Source organism: Perna viridis, chromosome 6 (genome assembly GCF_037379345.1).
Source record: "Perna viridis isolate PV_CMFRI_1.1 ecotype Kerala chromosome 6, ASM3737934v1, whole genome shotgun sequence".
In the NCBI taxonomy this organism is placed as follows: domain Eukaryota; kingdom Metazoa; phylum Mollusca; class Bivalvia; order Mytilida; family Mytilidae; genus Perna; species Perna viridis.
The window spans coordinates 7,699,021-7,706,614 of record NC_142450.1 but is presented as its reverse complement, the minus strand read 5'-3'; the positions used below and the strand labels follow the sequence as shown (position 1 = coordinate 7,706,614).

The window sequence follows — 7,594 nt, the reverse complement described above, 5'->3', positions numbered from 1 at the left end:
GAATTCAGATCAATTCAATGTAAATTATAGGTACAAGTACATGGCATGATTAAAATTAGCTCAAAATTCAACAATAAATCCTTCTTTTCCAAAATTTTTAAGGTCTGTGAATGTTTATATTTTATTCTACTTACCCATGGAACTTGTTTTTTTTTGCATTGATTGGTTGTGGTTTCAATGCATATTGCAATTATTTCTTGTATTTCAGGACAAGAATGTTTTACTGTATGAAATGATCCTGCTTTATACTACTCTACTATTGTGACATTTTGAGGCGGTTTCATAGTGCTACCTCACAGAATCAACAGTTCCTTAGCCAAATAGTTGTTACACAAAATTACTTGTTTGAGAAGCAGTGAAAGATTTAGCACTCACTAGTCATAAGTAGAAAACTTAAATACTTGTACCATTTATGTTTGTCAATGAGATGGTCATTCAAAAAACCAAGCAAGTAACGATTAAGCTTCTACAAGTGAAATCACCACATGGTTATCAATAATGGGCAAACCACATACCATTAAGCAATCTATAAAAAGGCCCAAAACAAATAAAGTAAAACTATTTACAAAAGACCATAATCAACCTAATCTACAGAAAACAATGAAGTAATTTTTTTTAGCTCAGTTGATAGAGTGACAGCTTGCAGTGCAAGGGATTCTAGGTTGTATTCCAGGATGGTACTGTCAAGAAGTATACATGGCTTTTATTGTATACATGTATGAAAGTGACTTTTACTTCTGAAGCACAACACATTTAAACCTAGTACATTTGCATAAGAAATATGATTTTGAAAATATTTATTTTCAAACTTCAGCTTCATATCAGCTTTCATTACAGTGCAAGCAGAGATTTGAACAGCATTGAAGATCATCTAAATTCTACATGTATGAATTCTTTTCAGTCATATACATGCCATGGATGACCTGGAAGTATAAAAATCAGTAATAAATATACATAATACTCATATTCAAAGTTATTGTGATTCATGATTCCTGTATTTAAGTAAACCCTACATTATATGGCTCATTGGATGTTTTTTTCCTTCAAACAAAACATCCCATTATGTTAAAATATTACATCTATGTTACAACCTTCATTTAGGTGTCATGGGAACTGTAGTGCTACATTTTAAGCAATAAACACATATGGGATCTATCTACATTACACATGTAGAAATAATACAAATACATTTCTAAAATAAATTGACTAATGAGAGTTTATAGTGAACAATCAAAACACTTTGAAAGTGGGGGTCCAAGCTATTAATTTTCTCATTTTAGCAAAAATTTTCCACATTACTTCCAACATTTCCCAACAAAAGAGGTGGTTCCTACCTTTGGAACACCCCAAATCAATATTAATTAAAAAAAAAAAAACAAGGCATAAAAATATTGTATACAGAACCTCAAATACCTGCACAATCTATTATCATACTTCATTTGAACAGAGCTTCCTGTTATGTATGACTTGTCTGGTAACTTGTATCATTGGTAGGTGAACATGACGGCTGCATCCAAAATTTTCTGGAAAATATCAAGACATATTTCCTTTTAATATGGAAAGAGATACTGAAAATCAACATGGACAGACTTTTATCATACTGTTATGACTGTGGTATAATTGTACATGTTCATGAAATGCTGTGCAAAAGAAATCTGATGACTGATAAAACTAGTTCCTTATCCTTAGTTACAGATATACAATGTAAGTCAACAGCTTGTATTTATGGATCTATTAAAAAAGTAAAAAAATATAGCACAATAAACTTCTTAAAAAATTGAAAATTGTGTCTTATATAAGGTCATACAAATGTATATGTTAATGTTTAGATTAACTTCCAAATCATATAATTCATGTAGTTTACCTCAAGTTATGTATGAAATATTCTCATATGACTTACATGTACAATACCATGGAACATTAAATAATGTTTTTGATTGCTCTTGGTCAACTGTTCAGCAATACTTGTTTCACTGGAGTTTCCTTGACCTTGTACATGAATTTATTTTTGTTCTCAAAAATGAAATATGTGGTACTGTATACACAAATAACAGATTCTTGTAAGGTTTTGTTTGTGTTACCCTATAATCAAGTAACTGTACAACTCATCATGTTCGACAAGTTTGTATCACAGACTGTTTCATTTAAATGAAAATCAACATTCATTGACTCAACGACAACTCTTCATGTCTTTATAAAAATGTTTGTATGGACTATGGAACATGTATACAGTACACGTATAAGGCTTAAGAAAGTTTTTTGTGTACCATATCTGTAATTTGAACTGCACTCATTTACTTAGACTACAGCACATGATTTAGACAAATTATAATTAACAAATACATGGTATATGATAAACACTTAAGTTATTTATCATAATTCTTCATTATTGTAACTGTGTTCGAGCTAAATAAAACATTTGTATTTTCATCATGGCGGCACTGTAAACAATAATGAATGCATGAATGTATAAAAACAAACTGTCATGTTCGAAACGAAAAAAAAAATAAACTCAAATAAAACATTAATTTAGCCACAAATATACCGAAGTTCATAAGCAAGCTGCTAATAAAATACAATGGAGAAAATTTTAAATAGTTTGGTGTTTTTTTGTAGAGGGTTTGGAATTATCTAAAACTACGATTTTCAGGTTCATTTGTTTTCACCTTAATGTGTCACTTACTTTTTGGTGGAATATATGTCCATATGTGAGTACACGAAACTCAAATTCAGACGATCCCCCCCTCCCCTCCCCCGATGTGACAGCGTGGTTTTTCACAAAATACCGTTCGGAAGTCTGATTTAAGTTCAAAAGTCATGTAAAAGTCCGAGAATCCCGAACTCCTGTTTCCATGGGCTGTCAAAAAGGAAAATTACCGGAAATGGTAAAAAGTTTCTAAAACCCTCACAGGAAACGGAAAAGAAATGACACGTTAATTTAACAAAATAACTTTGAATCATAACAAATTATATACAATACATCATTGTTTTTGTTTATTTAAATGCAAATAAATAGCCAGACTTTGCGAACTGATCGCGCGACGATGTCTGGATGCCGATCTATGAATAAATATCCAGAATAGTAGTTGATATATTATTTTCAATGGTCACATAGAAAAATAAACACTATATAGATACAAAGAAACTTTTATTCAATAAAATAAATCAATATTTCGGTACCAGTCTTTACCAGAATTTTGTGCTCTTTACCACTCTTTGTTTAGTAGGACAGGATTTTACATGTAATGGAGAGGTTCGTAAATATTGGAAGGGGCTCAATCTTCCGGTTGTCGCCATGGTAAAGAGAAATCAAGGGAACCAAGGTTATAGCGGTAATCAAAAGAATGTAATCCAGGGACAAAGACCAGACATGGAAAACAGACATACACAACGAAGAACATAAAGTAACTAAAATCATACATACAAAGTAACAAAAGTAAATGAGCAACTCGGACTCCACTAAAAACTGGGAGCATGGACCAGGTGCACCGGTAGGGTAAGCGTCCTCTGCTTTTCTAGAAAGACACATCGAGTTGCTCATAAAAAGTCAAGTCCGGGGTAGACAAACAAGGAAAGGCAAACTATGACCCGTTGAATAAATCAGTTTTCATGGTGCTGAGGGATACATCATAACGATCCACGAGTTCATGATGACGACCATAAAACTTCTGTAGTGATGACTTCAATCTTGTAGCAACATAACCCTGTTCCAGAAGCCTATTTGTTAGAGTTCTAGCGCGATACAAAAAGTCTGCGTGGTTTCGCCAAGCTCTGGCATAACGTATGAGTTGTGATATGAACACTCCATACGCAGAAGCCGAAGGGATGTTGCCACAGATGAAAGGAAAGTTGACAATTCTGAATGAAAAGTCATCACGTTTGTCGTAAAGTTTGGTCAATAGTTTTCCTTTACCATCAATTTCTAAGTGTAGGTCAAGATGAGGCTGACTTCACAGTGTCTGTAATATCCTTTATCTCAAGTTCTTCTGTGTAGATGCGATGTATCAAATCCCCGAAATTAGGATTGTTTAAAGATAATACGTCATCTATATAGCGGAAACTGAGATTGAAGGATCTAGCCAAACGATATTCATTCTTTCTGATCAAATCAGCTATAAAGTCAGCCTCATAAGAGTGAAGAAATAGGTCAGCAAGTAAAGGAGCACAATTTGTTCCCATTGGAATGCCGACCGTTTGTTGAAAAACACGTCCACCACACTGGACAAATATGTTGTCGATTAAAAATTCCAGCATTTTGTAAACATCTTCCTTTGTATATTTGGAAGATGATATGGAATTATTTCTTACAAAGTATGAGGAATCTCTACCAAGAACTATATATTTGTATCTAGGTGTACCATCTTTTTTACAACGATGTATAATGTTTTTAAGTCGGGATTTTAATTGAGTATGGGGAATAGAAGTATATAGTGTTGAAAAATCATAGGTTTTAATGCTATTATATTTAGATAATAGTCTTGAACTGATTGTCTCCAAAAGATCTTTTGAATTTTTCAGAATCCACATTGAATTAATACCACTACGGGAGTAACAAGTGTTGTGGTAGGACTGCAGACCCTCCTTGACAGTTGTGAGTATGGAAGTTAAAAGTTTTGAAAGAGGTTTGGTGGTACATTTTGCAGATCCAGCTATGAAACGTTGTTTGTATGGATTCTTGTGAAGTTTAGGAATCCAGTACATAGACGGTAAATCACAATCATCGTCCTTGGTAGAGAGACCAAAAGAGGATAGCACAGATTTATGGTTTTCCACAATCTCTTCTTTGGAGAGAGTGGTAGCAGTATAGGTCTTATCAGTGCTATTATTTTCTACGTCTACCTCTGATAATAAACATTGGATATAAAACGTTTTGCAGACAAAAACAATGTTGTTTTGGGCTTTGTATGCTGGTACGACAACATATTTGTCATGTATAGTAGACAATGTTTTTGCTACATCGGGGTCTTTGAAAACTGATGTAGCCTTGGCACTCATTGACCTACTTAAAACTTTCATTCGTTTCAAAACTAAAGACCTCACGGCCTTTAACCACTCTGACAGGGAATCAATGTCTTCTTGTTCTCGTTTTATCCATTTTCTTGCATAGTCCTCGACGACAACCATAAGAACTTTAAAGTTATAATTCCAATTTATGGAGCGTGGTTCACGGTACTTGGGACCTTTAGAAATGATATTACGTAGAGATTAGTTTTCGATAATGGTTAAATCTGCCGTAACGACGTGACCAGAAGGACCATATTTGAATGGAGAGCTTTTGCAAGATTAGTCAGGTGGTTTAGCCTTGAAGTCTTCAATCTCGAGGTTCTGCAATAGCCTTTTATAATTGAAAATTGAGGTTTTTGTATGAAAGGAAGGAGACCATCTATGGAGACATCTATATCTAAAAATTTCTATGAATGACCAATGACTTTAAGATTTTCAACACAACTTTTTCAAAATGTAATTTCTGGCAATTGAACGGACAGATTTACGTGAAATTGTGATATATCGATTAAGAAAGTTGTAAATTTAGGATTTATCATAAGGAGAGACACAAATTTAGTAAATATATAAAAAGAAATTAACCAGGTAAGTGGAAAAGCCATGTTTATTATTGTCCTGGTAAAACCGAGCCGTGGTTTTATGAAAGAACTTGATTTTGCCCATTTGTACCTAATGTTTTCATGATTATGATAAGGTTTTACAATTATTTATCATCATTTATGATATTTACTTGCATTTTAGAGAAATTTTATTGATCTAGCCCACATTTACAGCTCATTCTACACATGGCTAGTTTGTTGTTCATATTTTGCTAGTCCGCCATTTCTTATAAGTGTTTTTAGGAACCGCCCATTGAAATACATAATGTATGAGATACTGTGATCTGAAACAAGATTAATTTCATCAACGATATTAATTTGCTTAATATTGATGGAGTTACTAAGATAGAAATTTAATCATATACAGTTAAAAGGCAGTACTTTGAAATTAACCTTCTTTTACAAAATGTACATTTATTTCAAACACATTACCAGTCAAGTTGTCTTAATTACAGTATTAAAAAGATGCTTAGAAACTACAGTACTACAAACCAAAAATAACAGACAACAGTAAGTCAGTTAGTAATACATGTACATTGTATCATTTGCACTTTACATATATGTGTATGTGTGTGTGTGTGTGTGTGTTTGTAGGGGAGATAGGCTTAAAAATGAAATAAAAAAGAAACATTGAAATATTCACTTTATGAAACAAAACAAAAATAAAACAAAAACAAAAAAAAAACAGGATCAATGATTGTCCTAATAAAATTGTCAAAATAATAAAGGCAGGACCTTTTTTTTTTCACAAAATAGTAAGGCAGGATAGATGTAGCTCTTCCCATAGAGATCAAATGGTTGCTTCTTTTTTATTTTAGTTTATTTCATTTAACCATTCAATTTTACAATGATTTACAGAACAAGAGGAATCGAACCTCCTACTCATTGCTAAATATGACATGAGTCCACCAGGGAACTGTCATTAAACATGTATTTTCTACTTAACAATGTATTGAATACATACTGAAAGTGCATTATAAAACACAATCAAGTGCAGTATCACAGCTGTTATCATCGTCTTAACAAAATAGTAAAAGTACATTGTACATGCAATTTATAATCTTATATAGATATTATAAGCTTACAATTACGAAAAGCTTTCAATTTTGATACGTATTACATGCATATTGATATTGGTTTGTTTTAACTTTCAGCATCCTAAGCAGTGTGAATTGAATTAATAGACAATGCACATGTACATGAAGCAGAAGGAAACATGACTTGCATGTCAATTATTCAACTGATTTGACCCATTTCAACTGCATACTGGACACACAATGACTTAAATTCAGTAAATATTTAGTATGGGAGAATCAACGCATTATATTTTGAGCATGAGGGAGGCGCAGATTAAATATTACATGTATTTACCTATTTCCAGGGGAAAGTATCTGTCCAAGACTGACACTTAATATAAAAATTACAGTTGTAAAAGTTTTCAGTATCTGATATAAGACATATTGTGGTAAAATGTGATTCATTGTACATGTATAATAAAAGAAAATTTAATACATTAAGTATGTTCTTGTTTCTTATATGTGGCAAAGCCCAGTGGAACTTTCATTATTCTGATATCGGGTACATTTACTATATATATTTGTACATGCATATATAGTATGCATTAAGGTGTCTATCTCTTTTTTTTTCACTTGTGTTTACACATTAAGCCAACACAATGGACAGTCCAATTAAAATATACTTTTAAATTTAAACTTAACCATTACTGTGAAAAGGATTTATATATAACTCTGTGCTGTGAACACAAATTTTGCATAACCAACCAGTTTATTACTTAAAGCAGTCTTCTAGGATTCCTATTCCCGTTACCCAGGGAAATTTGGGTCAGGGAAAGTTAGGTACTTGGTTACACTTTCCCGTGGTAAGTTGAAAACTTCATATGCTGTAAGGATTTGTTTTGTGAGGAAAGCAGTCATTTACTGTGGGAATGTTGTTTTTATATGGATTTTTCCCAAGGAAAACCTCAATTTTTG

At 32.6% G+C, this 7,594-nt stretch overlaps 2 long non-coding RNA genes across 2 annotated transcripts; one reads left to right on the top strand and one right to left on the bottom strand.

Annotated features, from left to right (window-relative positions):
* Positions 1–782: 782 nt before the first annotated feature.
* LOC148613509 (uncharacterized) lies at positions 783–2,760 on the bottom strand. The gene is made up of 3 exons (XR_015923142.1): positions 2,684–2,760; positions 1,414–1,523; positions 783–923 (listed from the first exon to the last, which is right to left on the bottom strand). It is a non-coding gene; the product is annotated as an uncharacterized LOC148613509 (long non-coding RNA).
* A 2,700-nt stretch (positions 2,761–5,460) lies between these two features.
* Positions 5,461–7,063, top strand: LOC148613508 (uncharacterized). Its single transcript, XR_015923141.1, has 3 exons — positions 5,461–5,589; positions 6,059–6,113; positions 6,758–7,063. It is a non-coding gene; the product is annotated as an uncharacterized LOC148613508 (long non-coding RNA).
* The last annotated feature ends 531 nt before the right edge of the window (positions 7,064–7,594 follow it).